Here is an 18,450-nt window from a genome sequence, read left to right on the forward strand (position 1 = left end):
TTCCAAGGAGATCAGGCAGATAATGAAGGACGTGTTCTGCTGAGCAGGTGCCCTCTGCCTTTCTCAGTCAGTTTACTACTGTATCACCACTCACACACCGCTCTCTGTCTGTGTTGGCTGTGAATGCACCCTACATGGTGCAGCTTCTGTCATGCTGTCTGGATGCACTAGGCTCTGGTGGTGGCTCTGGCGGTGGCAACCTCCCTATTCTCAAAGAAAAGAAGCCAAAAAGAAAAGGGTCAGGTGAGCACTATCAAGGACAGTCTGAGCCCCATGTGGCCTATCAAAGTGACAGTAAATACCCATCATCTTTATTAACTCTTGCATGGAAAGTCCCAATCTTAGACACCAAATACAAAATCTGCTTTCATCTCAAATGTGTCAGCGAGAGTCACTATTGACCTTGGTGAGCAGGAACTGGCAAACAGCTCTCATGCCAGATTGTACCAGCTTATAAATCGCCTCCCAAAGGAAGCTGACACTTGGGAAGCTGCATGGGCCAAGAGACCAAGCTGTCCCTAATCTCGCCTCCCACCTGAACATCAGGGCTCAGTTCCAAACACCCATGGCCCTTCTGGGGGTGCCTGGATCCTGCAAACCCGTCATGCCCAGAACACATCATTCTGTATGGCCTCGAGTGCTTCTCCAAGTATCCAGGGATACTAGGGCACAAACACTGGGCTGTGTGATCTGTTCTCAGGATGGGTACCTGGATTCCTCACGCTCACTACCCTTCAAGGGTTGGAAACAAAACTACAGCAAATTGAAGACATCGTTGCTATTGTAATGGTTTCTGGATATCTTTGGAGACCACTGACACAGTCTTTGAGTCAAACCTGACCTGAACATAGATACTTGGATTGAGGCTGGAAAACAGCAGAGAAGGTGATGTTTCTCTTTAACCTTCTACCGTGTTATCTCCCCAAACTGCACCTATTTTGTGATCTTGCCTTTCAACTGCTTTTTTATTTTCTATTTTCCCTCTTCTTCCCATGTCCTGTTTAACCTGCTCTCAATAAAAGAATGTCATTTTTAGAAAGGATCATGAGGATTAACCTTCTCACTCCAGCCACTGAAAGTTTCAGATGCTTCAGGAATGGCCAAATCAATACCCCCAGCCAACCCACTCCTGTCCTCTACCAGCTGCCTGCCTTTGACTCCCTCCTCCTTCCTCCAGAGCTCATGACCGCTCGAGCTCCTTGCCCTGGCCTTAGGGCTCCCCCACACTCTATGAAAGGGTGACTCTCCTGAGTCCTGCACTGGCCCCTGCCTTGTCATCTGGGTGCCCATTAGGAGGCCAACACCAGGTGAGCCCCTGCCTTAGTCTGTCCCCTTTCTTACCTGAATCCATGAGCATCTACAGTCATTGCTGCTTGGAGCTCAGGCCCTGGACGTCTGTGAGTCAGCCGCAGGAAGGGACTTTCGGCTTTGGCATTCCCAGCACCAGCTGACCATGGCAGATTCTGACCAACCTCCTCTCAGCTGCCTCCCACCCCAGCCCACACTACAGCACTCTGTCCTCCTCTGGTGGCCAGTGTAGACAGAAGGCATCTGCCTTTCCTGTGATCAGAGTAGGGATCTTCCCGTTTCCTTAACTCGCAGTGGTTCTGAGGGATCGTGGCAAGATAAGGGAGGTTGTCATGGGACTTTTAGCAGTGAGATTTTTGACTCTCTCCAATTGGGCATAATTCGTAGGAGAGAAAACATAAATACAACCCAAAGCACAAACGCTGGGGAGTGTCAGTGGCCCTTGCCGCTGCTCTCAAAGCATGCCTCGTGTATCTTCCTTCTGATTCTTCTTCCTACCTTCCTTTTCCATCATGTTTGTACACATCACTCTCTCCAATTTCTTCCTCTCTAGACAGCATCCAGGACTCCCTTTCTCTCCCTATATCAGGGATGCTCAGCCCTGCAGAGTAGAGCCACAAACCCAAGGCCTGCAAATGCAGTGCGTTTTTTCCTACTGGGCTTTAACTCTGTAAATTATTTGCCCACATTTAAAATCAAGGATATAAATATGTGAATTTCCAGCTTTTCTTCATAAATTAGGATATCTGGCAACCCTCTATCCGCATTCCACATGACACCAACCTGCTGGAGCCAGGGGGTGGCCACTGGGTATGTCTGGCCCTGTTTAAAGTTTGCAACCTTCTCCTCTTACCAGCGGCAACCTGCAGGGTTTACTAACAGTTGTGGACTGAATGATTGTGCTCCCCTCAGAAAACTCCTATGTGAAATCTAATTGCCAGTGTGATGGTATTTGGAAGTAGACCTTTGGAAGCTAATTAGGTCATGGAAATGGAGATCTCATTAATGAGATTAGTGTCCTTATAAAAAGAAAAAAAATCCAGAGAGCTTGCTTTTTCCTTCCTCCATGTGAGGACACACTGAGAAGTCATCTGTCTATAGCCTGGAAGAGGGCGCTCACCAGAAATCAGCTATTGTGACACCCCGATCTCAGACCCTCAAGTTTTTGAACAGTGAGAAATAAATTTGTTGTTTATAAGCCACCAATCCATGGTACTTTGTTACAGCAGCCCAAATGGCCTAAGATACAAATGAAATCATCAACCACCTGGCAAAGGAGTGAGCTCCTTGCAGGTAGGGTCCTTCATCAAAGAGGGACTGATGAGCAGTGGAGACGCTTCTCTGAAGTGCAGGCCCATGTCGGACGCCCACCAGGATTAAGGTAGGAAACCAGCAGGACTTGTTTTCCGGTCACAGCCCTGCTGACCAAAACATGATCTGGTCTGTACAGGATAAAATAAAGAAACTGGTGAAAACCAGCAGATGGCCAGGGAGGTGATCCTCAGCTGCTCTCATTGCTCATGGCACAAGATATTCCCATTCACACCAGAGCCATGACAGTCTACAAATGCCATGGCAACAACCCAGAAGTTGCCACTGCTTTCCATGGCACCCAGAAGTTACCACCCTTTTTCTAGAATGATCTAAATGACTTGGACCTCAATTTGCCTTTACCCACCATTTAATTTGCATGTAATTGAAAGTGGGTTTATGTGAGTATAAGTACAGTTGCCAAGAGCCCAAACATTGCTCTGGGCACACTGCCTGTGAGTTAGCCCCACTCTGCATGGAGTAGCTCTGGTTCAATGAAAGATTTCTGTCTAACACCACAGGCTTGCCCTTAAATTCTTTCCTGGCTGAAGCCAAGAACCGTCGCAAGATTCTTGCATCAGAATCTTGCAACAGAATGTTGCATCAGGGTCACTTGGACCTTATAACATTTTTGAAGCTCTAATTTAACAGGTCTGGGGTGCATTCTGGGTGTCAGGATTTTAAGAGGTCCCTGGCTGATTCCAATGGTCAGCAAGATCATGAGCCGTGGCCTTAAGGATTCCTTCATTTCCTGGACAGTGACCCATGTGCCTCTTGAATCTCTTTCTATTCTGAAACTCTGTAATTGTCAGATTGTTTCCTTAGTCTGTTGGGCATTTCAAGAGAAAAGGAAAAGGTTAGCCTACATGGTTTTACAGAGGCCTTGAGTTTCCATTTTAGTTCAAAGGAGCCTTTCTAGAGATGGACAGAAATTATATTCCTTTTAGAGATTCTCTGGTTAAAAAAAAAACATTATCAGCGAGATAAAAGTGCCAAGCTTATAAAAGTAACATTTGCATTTCAATGGTAGCACTAAATTGCTTAAGGGTGATATTTAGGAGTTAATTATTTGGTAGGGAGAACAATTTCTTATATCTTGAGCTACTGCCAAGAATGACTAGAATTTAACAAAGTTAAACAATTCGGTAATAGAGGCTTATTTATATAGGTTAAAAAAAGAAAGAAAAAAAAAGCCATTCATTGGACAATGTCAATAGGCCAGTGGGTGAGGGATGAAGAGAATTAAAGGACATAACATTTCTTCAATGGCTAAGTGACAGATAAACTTCTCTATGTGGCTTATCTCATTTGTCCCCACATCACCACCAAGGGGTTCTAGAATCACTCCCAAATGACAGGCAAGAAAACAAACCTTGAGAGGTTAAGTAATTTGCCCAGGGTGACATGGCCAAGAAGGGATAGAACTGAGACTGACTCTCCCAGAAGCTGAGTTTTGAACACCTGTGTTCCCCACCTGCTGAGAGATGTGAGAAGAGGGCTGGACAGAAGCCCATGTGCCCACAAAGCTAGCATGGCTCAGTCCCACCTGCTAGCCGGGGGCTGTGTCCAGAGAGATGCATGCAAAGCTGGAGCCCATGGCACCAGAGGACAGGATCTGCAGCCAGAAAAGCTGCTGAATTCACAAGACCTGCATGCCTCTCACAACCTAGAAATATTTGCTTATTTACAGCTCTACCAACCAAAATATCTATCCCCCTGCTCTTAGCTGGTGAGATCTCCCTGGAGAAAAGCTCATCCTGGTCACACTGTACTGCCCTGTCCTTGCAGGCTGCTGACAGCAGGTTCCCCACAGATGGCTTTATCTTTCTGCTTTCAGTTTCACTTTGCTCCTAGCACCAAAAGTCTGAGAGGCAGCCAGCAGCCACCACACACCACCTGGACATCCCTTGGCTGGTCCTTAAATTCCAGCCATCTGCACACCCTTCATGCATCCAAAAGCACCCTTCAGTGAGTGTGGTAATAGGACTTGGTGGCCTTCTCCCTGTCTCACCCACACTGGAACAGCTCTGCAAGTCTTGTGTCTTCAGGGTCGAAATAGCTGCCACAGGATAATGGCACTTGTTCTAGAAGGTGTTGCTTCTTAGCATATGGCTGGTAAGCAGAATACAAAGAATTTTAGAGGACACAGGTAAGCTGCCCACAGACATTGTCTGGGTCTTTGCACAGTAATCACATTAGAAAGATGCAAGAAGTACACAACGAAAATACAATGAATGTAGGCACAGCTTGGTGACCTATTTATCATTTGTTGTGGCAATTTAATGAAACAGACTCTTGGGAATTTTCCATTTAACTGGTAGGAGCAAAATCTGTCCTTGCTAGGGTGCCTTGGGTTTGGGGATGTTTGAAGCCCAGCATCTCTCTGGGCAGCTAATGGGAGATAAGGTGAAAAGGCCAGAGGAGCCGAGATCATGCAAGTCCATTGACATGGTCTCCCATTTTCTGACTTCTTGGTCTTCTCCTCCGTTTCCATGAAAGGCTCTGAGAACATTCCCAAGTGGAAAACTGGCTCTGAAAACATTATGGGGAGGTCAGTTTTCCAAAAGGGGATGGATCTTGACCTACCTTCTTGCTCAGAAAACTAACAGAGTACTGGAAATCTTTCCATAGGGGCTTTAAAAAGTTTAGAGCATGGATATCCTATTCAAGGTCACAAAACTCAACTTTGCGGGGGAAAAACACCATCACCGTTGAAAAAGCATAGTAATATCCATGAACAATTGGCAGCTAGAGAACGGGGCAGCACCTCAGACAGCTCCAGCTGCTCATTCCTTCACACCTACAAGGCTCCATCTGACTTTCTTCTCATCCGCAAGCACTGCACTGAGGGTGACCCTGCAGCTTAGCCCTCAAGTCGCTTCTGACCAACCCATGGCTTGTGCTTAGTCTTCATTTCACCTCTTCTCTCTGTAGTCTTTGGCATCACTCAGCACTGCCTCCCTTCTCACACAGTTCTTTCCTACTGGGTTCCCTCTACCAACTATGCTGTTGATGTAGAATTCTCAGTCTCTGCACTTCTCACTCTTCTCTTTTGTAGTTCTCATTGATTCACATGGCTTCAGCAATCCCGTTCATACAGACAACTCTCAATCAGAAGGTCCTGGCTTGGAGCCTCTCTAATTACTGACCACCCCAATTTTATCTCCACTGATGTTGCATTATTTACTGACTCAATAGGTTGAAAGTAGAACTTAGCATTTCTCCAATTAACTCTGCCTCTAAATATTCCTATTTCCACTCTTTTTCAGTCACCTGATTGAAATAATTTCCTTGATAACTGTATTTCATTCTTTTTCCAGTTAATTTTTTTAGTTTTTTTTAAAGTCATTTCTATCTGCATTTTGTTTCTGTTTGTATCACCATATTTATTCCTCATGCCTGGACTTTTGAAATTATAACCTCACTGTTTCTACCCTTATTCTACTCTAGTTCACTTTTTTTTATATACTATTTCAAAAGTAATCATCATAAAACCCTGCTTTGAACAAGTTTGCCACTGCTAAACCACCACTGGCTGCTCATTGCCTATTGGGATGTGTGTTATCTCTTAGTCTGATATTCACATGATATCTCCTACTGCTCTCCTAATATTTGGTATGTTATTTACATTACTCCCTTACATTTCTTTGGTGTCTACTGTATGCCAGGGACTGGGCTAAGTGCCGACCCTTTACTGTTTCACTGTGTTGTGAATTATCAGGACAACCTGCAAGGGCAGAAGCTAATGTTCCATTTTGTGGATGAGGGAAATGAGAAATAAAAAAAGTAAGAAATCAAATCTGCAGCTGTCTCATGCATCTGACTCCATGACTGTGGTCTTATCCATAGATGGTGACATGTCATCAGTAACTCCGTGGCTAAGCAAGGGTTCAATGGATCTAATATATTTAGATTAGCTACAAACTCTCAACTCCAGTTAACACCACCTTTGCAACAATGCTCAGAGCAATAGCTTTGCTAAGCTCATTAAATCACCATGTCAAGATTTTATTCTTTTAAATGCTAATTAAGTCCCCTCAAGTCCCTCATATCCTGTCATTAAAGAGACTCCTGGGTAATAGACAACAGTGAGAACTGCAGCTTCGTATTTCTTTGTTAAATCAGGTACCAGCCACGGGAGAACCCCAGGTCATGGTCTGGACCCACAATGAGCATTGTCAGAGACTGTCAAGGGCAGAGAAGGAGAATAGCCTCCAAATGCTAGAAGGCCACTGAGGAGATGCTGGCTGTCAGAGAGAAAACACCAGGACCCATTTGTTTTTCATTTTCCTCTTATTCTAAACCCCAGAGAGGCAGTGGCTGAAAGAAATCAGTGGACCTTGTTGGTTCTCAGCACAAACATACAAACCACCTCATAACAAAAAGTACCTTCTAACAATAGATTACCTGTCCTTGAAAGGACCCTCGCACAATAGACCACTTGTCCTCAAAAGGACCTTCCAGCAATAAACTGCATCCTCAAAAGGACCTTTCTGCAATAGACTACATATCCTCCACCTGTTCATTGTACTTTTATTTTTTCTGTGTAACTCAGTGTCTGATCTTGGGAACTGAGAGATAATTAGTAGACCTATGACCTAAGTTGTGCATTTACTTAATTATTTCTCTCAGTGTTACTCATTAAGGAACTCCTTGGGTGAAGTAATGCCTCCCTTCAATCATGCAAACACAGTGAGATGCAGCCTCTACTTTTCAGTAACTTACTTCTAAGTAGATAAGAGAATCTTTGCAATACCAAGTGGATGTTGAGAGGTAATACGTGATGTCCTGATGCTTCCAAGGACATGGCAGGGATGATGATGTGAGACTAGGTTGGGAAGACCATAGAGTAGTTTCTAGATATGTTTTTTGAGCACGTTGACTACCAGGAAGGATTTGGACATACAGATGGAATGGAAGAAGCTCTAGGCAGAAAGATTTCAGAGGTGGGAGACCATGTGGCATGCAGAGAACAGCAGGTTGTTTAATTGGACCAGAGCATGGGGTAAGTGGAAACAAAAGGTGAGAGGAGGGGGCGGAGCAGTTAACACCTGAGGCCAGGCTGTCCAGAATTTAGTGGTCAGCTGTGAAGTGGAGACTTTTAATCATGAAGTAACATAATCAGGAATCTAATAGAATTCTCTGGCGCTTGAACTGAATTAAAAAGCTGTAGGTGTCATGCTTGAAAGCACGAGCTTGAAAAACAGAAACCCAAGCGCTTAGCCCAGTACCTACATCGTAATAGGCATTCAACAGGGGCATAATAATTGTAAATGTAACCAGTAACCATCTGGAAGACTGGGGATGATTACACTGACATTAACAGACGAAAAATTAGGGAGAGTGGGACTGAAAAAATAATAGATAATGCATTCTATCTTGGTGGATGAAGTTTAAGATGCTGGTGGATGCAGATAGAAGTGTTCACTACATAAGATAAATGCAGACCTGGAGTTGAGGAGAAAGACTAGGGCCAGAATCCAGATGAAAGATGCATCCAAACAATTGAGAGCTGACTGCGCTGGATGAAATGAGCTTTCCGAAGGCAGCAAGCACAGACAGAAAGCCTCAGAGAACACCTCACCAAAAAAAAAAGAAAGAAAGAAAAATACATATGAGAAGGATCAGTCAAGATGGGTGTGTTAGTCTGTTCTCACACTGATAATAAAGACATACCCAAGACTAGGTAATTTACAAAGGAAAGAGGTTTAATGGACTCACAGTTCCACATGGTTGGGGAGGCCTCACAATCATGGTAGAAGGCAAGGAGGAGCAAGTGTTACATGAATGGCAGCATGCAAAGAGGGAGAGCTTGTGCAGGGGAACTCCTCTTTATAAAACCATCAGATCTCATGAGACTTATTCACTATCACAAGAATAACACTGAAAGACCTGCCCCCATGATTCAATTACCTCCCACTGGGTCCCTCCCATGACACGTGGGAATTGTGGGAGCTACAGTTCAAGATGTTGGGGGGACACAGACACACTGTATCAGTAAGGAAGAAAAATCCCCAGAGTTCAGGGAACAGAAACTAAGAATTACACAGTTGTCAAGAAGGGGCTATTGATTTCTCTACTGCCACACAGGGGTGGAGCCCCAGGACAGCTGAGAAGGAGTCAACATTTATTGCTTCTATAAAGAGTACAGATAAAATAAATATGTGAGTACATAAAAAATGTAAATATTTAAAGTAATGGACAACCTCTCCTAATGGAAGGAGGCTAGAAAAATAAAAGCTTAATGCATTAAATATTCCTGAGCCAATAAATTCCTTTGACCAAAACAGTGCCCCTTATTAAGCAAAGAATACCCGTTTAATAAATGTGTGTATATATACGGGCACTTTAAGGAATGGGGAGAAACTACACTTTCTAATCCCTTCTTTTGGAGTGAAATTTGCTGGAAGATTCCCAAGGTGATGAGGTGTTTGCAGAGGTTTTATAAAATGATTTTACAAACTCATTGATCCCCTTCCCAGTGCCAGCACTTCGTATCTATTCATGTGACCACAAATTAAGGATGTGATTTTATAGCAGAAGTGAAAAGAAGAGAAAAATCTATTCTTACTTTACTGTCTTCATTTAAGAGCTACATTTAGTGAGGATTAAAATGAAGGGGAAGCTAATTTTGCAAAATTTCTTTTGCGCTCCTATTTCCTGTACCTCGTTCTACTCATTGCCACCCTCCATTCCTTCCTCTGCCCACACACGGGTTAGATCACCCCATCATGGACCTGATGTAGATTAAGGCTAGCCTGTGTGGCCGGCTTAGAGAAAAGCTAGTGGTATTTCCAAACTCCGGGACCCATTCAGGTTTGGTTGGTTTGTTGTTAATGAAGGAATAGCCTTGAGCACCTTAAATACTGCAAACTAAGTTTTAAGGAAAATAAAATGTTACCAGGATACTCTTCCAGTCTCTAGTTAGTGTTTCATGAGTAAGTTGAAAAGGGTTGCTAAATGTCTGACTTTCCTGCATTCACATCTTTCTGTACTGTTTGACTTCTCAACAGCTGAGGAGTCATTGTCTGTGGGCAAAAAATACCAACTACGTGGTCCAGGCAGCATTAAGCTCCATCAACTCCTCTGTCCCCAGACCCATGGCACTGCCTTTTGGGGTTGCAGGGCAGCCAGCCTATATGGTCCCATCTCAATCCTGAGACCCATTGGCACCCTGGGATGAAACATGCTCAAGATGTTGGTAGTGTTAGAGATTTAGAGACCAACTTCTATCTCAGTTCTTTGAGTGCCTATTTTGTCTAACACGCTCCTGTCTTCTGTCTGATGACACCATTAAACACAAATAATATTAAAACAGAGGCTACAGTTCCACATGTAAGTATGTGAACAGTGTTCACAACAAATGACTCTCTGTTTCAATTGTAAACCCTCAATTTCAGAATCTGATGTTGGTTAAATTAAATAGATATTATTTTGAAAGATTGTTTTCTAACTGAAAAAATAAATAGGTATTTTCACAGTAGAAAATGTAGAAAGCCTGACAAAACACAAAGATTAAATTTAAAATCACTGTTATTTCCACATCCAAAGAGAATCACTGCTAACATTTTATCACTTAGTCTCCTAATATTTATATTTTGGTATAAAATGTTGTATTTTTACAGTAGATATGTATGCACACATGTACTATACCTTTGTCTAAAAATGGAATCATTCATTCATGCTTTGTTTAATTTACCGTGAGCATTTTTCCATTCAGCAAACAGTCAACATCACTGTAATTACAAGTTAATGCCCCATCCCTATGGCACTCTGTCGGTAACCAGTCATCACAACAGCAGTAATCAGATAACCGTGCTGAAGGCATCCTTCGGGGTAGACGTTGTTCTCAGTACTTCACAAGCATCGTCTCATTTAAACTTCAAAGCAACCCTGTGAAGTTGCAACTGGGGAAACTGAGGCACCAAGTGGTCACATGCCCAACATTACACAGATAATATGTGTTAGACTTTCTCTGAATTTTTTTTTAAATAAAGATTACACAATGACTGTCTTCCTGGCCAAATATTTGTGCGTATCTGTGATTGTTTTTCTAGCATTTAATGTGTTTTCCCAAATTGTGCTCCATCTGTTTTGTTTGTTTGTTTGTTTTTTGATTTTTGGTTTTTTTTTACACAGAGTCTCGCTCTGTCACCCAGGCTGGAGTGCAGTGGCACGATCTCGAATCACTGCAACCTCAGGCTCCCAGGTTCAAGCGATTCTTCTGTCTCAGCCTACCGAGTATCTGGGGTAACAGGGGCCCACAACCCCGCCTGGCAAATTTTTTGTATTTTTAGTAGAAACAGGTTTCACTACGTTGGCCAGGCGGGTTTCAAACTCCTGACTTTGTGATCTGCCGGCCTCAGCCTCCCAAAGTGCTGGGATTACAGGCATGAGGCACCGTGCCCAGCCCTCCATCTGTCTTTTAATGTTGTGGCCTGGTGAGAGGTAGCAGGGAATACTGTCATTTTTACTTTCACAAATCTGATTCTGCACCATGGGAAACTAATTTTCAGACAACTGAGAGCTCCCACCCAGAGAGGCATGATTCTTTCTCTTCTTGAGTTTCTCAGGGTGGGCCGAGCTGACTTCACATTGCTGCTGTTAAACAGTGGGGAGTGTTTTGGTAAAGCTAGGGCACTGTGCCCTCTGAAATCTGAAACTGGACCTTCATCAATCCCGCGTGCAAACACACTCGTCGGGAAGATCCGTCAGCTTGTTCAAAGGACTTCCCCACGGAGGTCTATCAATGCCTTTGTTTGAAGACAGCCCTTGCCTCAGTATGGCTGTAGATGGAAGATACAAACCCAGATCAATATGTGAACAGACATGCAGTCTATTTCCATTCACGCTCCAGGATAGAGGCACCTTTGCAATTTATGTTCCTGCTCGACACCTCTTTTCTTTCATTTTTCGTTTACTAGAAGCTTCCAAGTAGAAACTTCCAAGCGCAGCGTGCTCCATGTTGAATTAAATCAATATCCACATTAACATCCTTTCAAAGGGTACAGCCCTCAGCCAAAGTCCTCCCTTTCTGTGACCTTGCTTTACACTCAGGCCTGGAGACACTTAGCACTAACTTTGTGTTTCCTCTGCCATCATGGGGTGGGTGTCATCTCCCAGATAATCTGCAGGTTAATTAACCTTCAGGTGAAAATGTGGGATCCCTGCGACACTCACTTCCTTCATGCTCATTATGTTCAGCCTGAAAAGCAGCAAGGAGCTGCAATAAATGCATTAATTAGGAAAATGATTAAATGCAGTTGCTTTATTACCTTGGCAGTTAATCTTCTCTGTGAGATGCCTGAAAAGTCATCCTCATCATGGGGGAGTCAGTGGAGGATAAAGGCAGCTGCACAAAGTTCTGACCCCTCCCGTCTCTCCAGAAGCTGAGAAGGGGCCTCTGCCAAGGCATTGCCATAAACGCAAAGAAGGGCACCCACAGGGAGGGTGCTTACCTGCTCTTTTCAGAAGGCTCTGGGCGTCTGGTGCCTTGCCCACAAACAGGAAACTCAAACCACCTCATCTGTAGATGGGGATGCTTGCTCAGTGGCTGATAGGTTTCTGATGATGTTGGCATAAAAATATTCCTTGAGGAGCTTGAATGAAAATTAATAATAATATTCAGGGCTTATAGGATAGGGCAATATTTCCAAGGATAAAAAAAAATGCTTAGTTGACATATCCCTTTATCAAAGAGATGTGATCCAAGCTAAGCAGTACTCTGCACGGATGACTTCTGCCATCTTCCTTCCTGTTGCTCACCTTGGATGGGAACTTTGGAATGGGATACACCTTGGCCAACCTGGAACATTGTCTAGGATGCGTTAAATTGCATTCAGAGAATCAATTAGAGCACTTATCTCCTTCTTCTCTGCTTTGGATTATCCTAGTGAGCTCCCGGGATGATCTTCTTTCCCTCATTTCCCTTCAAATTCCCAGGGTGGAAACTTCCTGACACCTCCAGGCTCTCCTCTCACCATCACAGGGAGTGTTCACTCCTCTCCATGTCTCCCACCTTCCCAGGAAGTCTACTGGTGCACTCTTCCCAATACATGGAAATCCATTCACTTATATGGCATGCATGCTCACACCCTCAGGACCCAAAGAGGTTGCCTAGCACATTGTAGGTGCTTAAGAAATGCTTACAAAATCTAATTTAGAAGCAGAATATATAATGCATTCTGAAAGATTGGAGGAAAGAAAATGGGCTATGCTACAGTTTCTTGATGTGAAGGTAATATTAATGAAAATGTTAATATTAACTATATCTATACTAAGGCCATCTAAACCCAAGTGTCCATGGAGCACAGGACATGGAGCAAGGATATGGGGAACCAATAGCCATTCCACATATCACAGGCACAGGGCACTTCTCAGGATAGCCATGAGTGTTCTTAGTTCAACAAGGGTAAATTCTGCAGTGGATAACTCTTTGCCCAACTCCCCACAAAGCCCCACCTCTTTCCAACTTTCTGTTTCGTCCTCTGTGCGCCTCACTGAAAAATATAATCAAATCTCATCGCAAGCAGAGTCCACAAATCAGGGACTTGGACATTTGTCATTTTCTAAGAGGAAATAATTACGAAGTTATTGAAAACAACCCAAGGTAATTAAAAGTCTCTCTTCCTCCAATTAGTTCTAAGTATTTGCCATCGTTAGACCAATTCCAAGCCCCCCACAACTGTTCCTTCCTGTTTTCACCAAACCCCCTTCCTATCTCTAACCAGGGTTCCTGTCACATGGGGTAGGGAGCAGAGCTGATTCCAGGCTAAAAAAAAAATAAAAGGATAGTACATTTCTCAAGGAAATCTGTAAAAAGAACTCCAACTTCTAAAGGCTAGGCTTCCCTTTAATTAGTCTGAACGAATGAGGTACTGAGGCACTTGACTATTTTTGGAGTAATTTGCCACTCGATTTGGAGAACAGTCACAAGTTCCAGAATCCCTCAATCAGCTCCTTAAAATTTCAAGTTATTTCACGCTCAGAAAGCTAATTTACATTGTACTTCATTGTTGCTGTTATGAAAATTGAAAGTGATATCATTTCTCTCTCCTGAGACCAGTCCAGCCAGGGTAGCCCCATCCTGTCCTGTTACATTTTGGGCAGGAAATGCCATGCCCTGAAAGTCAGGCTTGGCTTGTCACAGGTTGAGTGTGTGTGTCCCCTCAAAATTCATATGTGGAAGCCCCGACCCCAGTACTTCAAATGTGACTTTATCTGGAAATAGGGTCATTGCAGATATAACTGGTCAAGATGAAGAATCCATATAAAAGGGGTAAAATTTGTAGACAGACACATATAGGGAGACACACATAAGGAGAACAACATGGGAAGATGAAGGCAGAGATCAGGGTTTCTACACACCAAGGAGCACTGAAGATTGTCAGCATCACCAGATGCCAGGGAAGAGGCACCTCACAGCCTCAGAAGGAACCAGCCCTGCCAGCACCTTGCTCTGGGACTTCCAGCCTCCCGAGCTGCAAGACAATACATTTCTGTTGTTTAAGCCGCCAGGCTGTGGTACTCTGTGACAGCAGTCCTAGCAAACTCTTACGTGGCACTTCCTGAGATTCCTAAACCTGGTTTCTCTTACTGCTTTTAGCCCACGCTAGGCTTCCCAAAGAAGGCAGGAGACAGTCCTTGCCACAGATGGCTCAGAGCAGGGCTGAGATTAAGAATCTCTGCAGCCTCCCTATGGGGTTTAGACAGAAAGGGCAATGAAGGCTAGAAGCCTGGAGGGATGGAAAGCCTGTGTCCTTGCCTGCTCCCTGCACGGGGATTGAGGATGGAAAGCCAGGACACGCATAGGTACAGGGCACAGAGCAGAGTCAGCTGGGGCAGCAGGCCGGTCAACACCCAAGCTCAGCCATCCCTGCACAGCCTCACTCACCCTGACCAGGACTCTGCTGGGCAGCCGGGTGCTCACGCCCCATCTCAGCTCTGCTTAGGAGTCCTGGCAGCTCCCACCCACTTTGGGAAATTCAAGTACCCGCAAAAGCAGACACACAGCTCAGATCCCAGCACACCTGCGGCCAAGAGTCTCCCAAGCAGCCAGGTGGGGACGCCACATCTGCAACGGTGGGAAGTGAGAACACCTGCCTGGCCACCTGGCCCCTGTGTGGCTCTGCCCTAAGGAGCAGAGTCCCGTGGCTGCCCGTCTCGCGTGAGAGCAGCTGCGGGGGCTTCCCCCACCTGGCAGACCCCTAAGTGGGAGCTGGACCCAGGCCAGTCCTGAAGCCGTTCCTCTCTTCCTCAACAACAATCACTGTCTAACCTCCGCGGAGGTCTTCTCCTTCCTCTGGGACCCACCCATCGGCAGCCTGAGACCCTCATGCCCATGTTTGCTATAAATTCTGAGAGCCAGAGTGTGGGAGGAGAAGGAGAAGGCGGAGTGGAATCTCTCCTCGGGAAAACATCCTCAGACGCCCTGGGCTGGCAGTCACGCCAGCACGGAGGCAGAGGACTGCCCTTTGTGCCTGGCTCGGGCCTCCTACTCAGAGCCAGAGTGAGTTAGACCTGTACCGTCCGGATGCCTGAATCTCAGCACTCAGGCACCTCCTCAGGAAATATTGTCACCTGGGGACCCACCACACAGGGACTGTGCCATGTGGTCAGGCTGCTGGAAATCATTCAAAAGAATGTGATTTTTGAATGCATGGAAAATGTTCACAGGTGCACTTCGGCAGCCTTTGAGGGCTTCTGTGGATTCTCCAAAGAGCTGGCCTGGAGCTCCCACAGAGCTGCTGTGGGGCTGCACATCAACCTCAGGCAAAGGGATAGGAACCCTGCAGGCCCCCGCGGGGCACTGGCCTCCGGGTCTCTGCCGCTGCACCCAGGGCTTCACTGCCCCTTCCCTCCCGACCTCAGCTGGAAGCGCAGTGTGTGCTATGAGGCATGGAAATGAGCTTTTGTTTTCCCTTTCATCTCAGCCAATGTCACTGTGATGCTGCTCTGACGTTCCTACCTTGAGTTAACCTTGGCGCCATATGCACAGAAGTTCCCTTAGTCTTTGTCCTTCCGCGTGAGGGACGCCTCTGCCTCACAGTCCCCCTCCACGTCTTCCTGGTATTCACACCTAGGTATTTTCAACATTTGAAAATGCATATACATCATCATTTCCAAAAAAAAGCATCTCACCCTTCCTAATCCCTTGCAAAAACCGACCCCTTTTGAGAGCACACTCCTAGAAAGGGGCAGAAGGGAGCTGTAAATTTAATTTGCTGTCACCTCTGTCGTCAGGATGGCAGGGTCTCCTGGGCTTGGCAACTGTCTGAGACTCATATGTTCTCACGCCTCGTTTTTGTTGTGGCTGCTTTTAATTATAGGCACTTCCACCAAAATAAATCACCATTCGAAATCTCAGCCAGGAATGCGAGTTTTTTCTATGTAGCTAGACTGAGCTGAACCACATTTGGGCAAGAAAGGCAGAGGCTCTGAAGGAATCTGCTACAAGGGAGTGGCCACTGCTCGCTGCCATCAGCTCTCCTCTGTTCATCGGGGAGGGCGGGGGCTGGGGTTCTGGGCAGAGTCACCAGCCTCATTCTTCTGCAATTTCGCAGAAACAAGCTGGTGAAGCCCACGATGTTTGTCAGTTTCAGGGGTCCAAGCCCCCGTTCACTTTGCATAGGGCTGCCTCTCTGTTTAGAGCCCACAGTGCCCTTCACACTTTTTCCTATGTTGTTCAGCAATTAATGTCAACAAGTAAGTCTTCTTAAGACTGCGTGACCGTTGTGCAAATCAGCCACCTTAACTCGTGCCTCACCCTTAGCTCCACAGCAAGCAAGCCACTGTCTGCGTGGATGTGCTGTGGCTCGTGGGTCATAGCGAGAGATCCTGATTCCTGACTCTAGGAGCGCTCTCAGGGCTTGGGCTCCCAGAAGGCAGGGATACCAGAGGGGAAACTGAAGGGGAAAAGAAGGACATGATTGTCAGGAAGGGGATGAAAATGGAGATAGGCGGGGGAAAGCACTGGACAAAGAACCAGGAGAAGGAGCATGGGGAAAAGGCAGGCCTGCAGGAGACGCCTGCCATTAAAAACCACTCCACACACGCGGTTTCATTCACCCAACACAAACCCGGAGTGTGAGGGACACAGGCAGAAGGGATTCCATTCGAGACATGAAATGCCATCTCTCCTATGGCCCAGGGCTCTCCAGCGCGCTGGCCTCCACTCCTTCCATATTCCTGGGCTTCTATCTTCCAGTGCGGGGTTGTGGCTCAATCTCTCCTGCAGGGTCTGTGGTTGATGTTTTCTCCCTGGAAGCTGAGGAAAAGCCAGTGAGGGTCTCCTGTTTCTTGATGTGTGGGCTCCTGGTTGGCCTGGAGGCAGGAGTCATGGACATCCCCCCTCTACTGGATGGGGACCTGAGGCTCAGAGTGGGCTGGGCCCCTCGGATGCCCTACTGGGAAGAGCCGGCACACATCCTACCTCCCAATCCTGGGATCTCTGGGCACTCCTCTTGGCATCAGGGCGTAGCTCCTCACATCCACCCGGAGTCAGGTGCTGTTCTAAGCATCCCCATTTTACGGATGAGGAGACTGAGGCCCCCGAGGGTTTGGGGAACTTCCCCAGGCCCCACAACAAGTGGGTATCAGGGAGTTGGTGGACGCCCTCCCACTCCTCACTCTCAGCCCCTCCGCCTCCCCTCACCATGGAAGTGGAGGATTCTCACTCTGAAGTGAAACTGCCCAGCTGTGGCTCAGGCATGACCTGACAGCAGGTCCTTTCACCACTTTCTGCACTGCCCTCGTGGCCTTCCTGGTGCAGCCGAGCTGGTGCGAAGCTGGCATCAACCCTGGAGAGACACTGGGCTTCAAGACTCCTGGAGGCTTCTGGCAACTCCCACTGCCGCTGAGTCATTCGTGCCCCTCCAAGCACCCGCTGAGGCAGGCCTGGTCGGACACTGGGCAGGGTGTCTGTCAGGGCTAGGGCAACTGATGAGACTTCAGTTTGCATCTCTAGCAGGCCCAGGCCAGGCAGCTGAGTCACTGGAGAAGCCAGGTGCATCACAGAGCAGGCACCTGTGTGGGGACACCGGGTCCCAGTCCTGTGTCATTGGCTGAGATGCAGGCCAGTGTGTCTCTGGAGGGAGAACTGGGCTGTTTCTCAACAAGAAGGGGCTCTCTGCTTCCCAACATGATGGAGTTCCTGAGGAGCTTTCCATTTTCCTGGCGTCCTCCTCCCATCCATGGTAGCACAACAGTCCCGCCTGCCCTTGGCCCTGCCCTGCACACACTCCCTCTGTCCCTCCTTGAGCCACGTGAGTCTTTCCAGGAGGAAAAGGCCGTGGAGCCTTAATAGGGCCTGTGCCTATCACAGCAAGTGCACACACTGCTTCTGGAACTTTCTGCAGAGCCCAGAGCCCCAGAATCTCTCTTTCAAATAGCCCTGGGTCCTTCCAGTCTGTTTCCCTAGCTGGGTGGTCCCAGCCTCACCTCCCCGCCAGCAGTGGGCCCTCTAGCCCCCGAGGTAATAGGGTGGACAGCACGAAGGCCGGCAGGTGGGGCGGCCCCACTCGAGAGTGCAGGCTCCAGGCTGGGGTGGGCCAGAAAGCTGGCCCTGCTGCCAGCTGCCACCCCAGCTCACTCCCCCATTCTGGGAAGTCACAGAATCCCGTTTTCACATTGGCGTCTGGTTCTCAGGAAGGACAGACCGCATCATGTTCAGCAGTTGCTCACTCCAGTGATCACCTTCACTGACTTAGGACCCTGGCATGTGGTCCTGGAACCTCAGCTGTGCCTGGGTGCCCGGGCCCACAAGCACAGGCCTACCCTGTCAACCCCAGCCAGACTCTCGCAGCATTCTCTGAAGTTTGTAAAGAAGCAAAA

The 18,450-nt window shown here is 46.7% G+C and overlaps 1 long non-coding RNA gene across 1 annotated transcript in view; it reads left to right on the forward strand.

The window, feature by feature from the left end:
• Positions 1 to 10,633, forward strand: part of LOC139363930 (uncharacterized) — a 49,311-nt gene extending 38,678 nt beyond the window's left edge. Inside the window, exons 4-5 of the long non-coding RNA XR_011625173.1 lie at positions 2,535 to 2,689; positions 10,340 to 10,633. This is a non-coding gene — a long non-coding RNA (uncharacterized lncRNA). The remainder of the gene's footprint in view (positions 1 to 2,534; positions 2,690 to 10,339) is intronic.
• The last annotated feature ends 7,817 nt before the right edge of the window (positions 10,634 to 18,450 follow it).

Source organism: Macaca nemestrina, chromosome 6 (assembly GCF_043159975.1).
Source record: "Macaca nemestrina isolate mMacNem1 chromosome 6, mMacNem.hap1, whole genome shotgun sequence".
Classification (NCBI taxonomy): domain Eukaryota; kingdom Metazoa; phylum Chordata; class Mammalia; order Primates; family Cercopithecidae; genus Macaca; species Macaca nemestrina.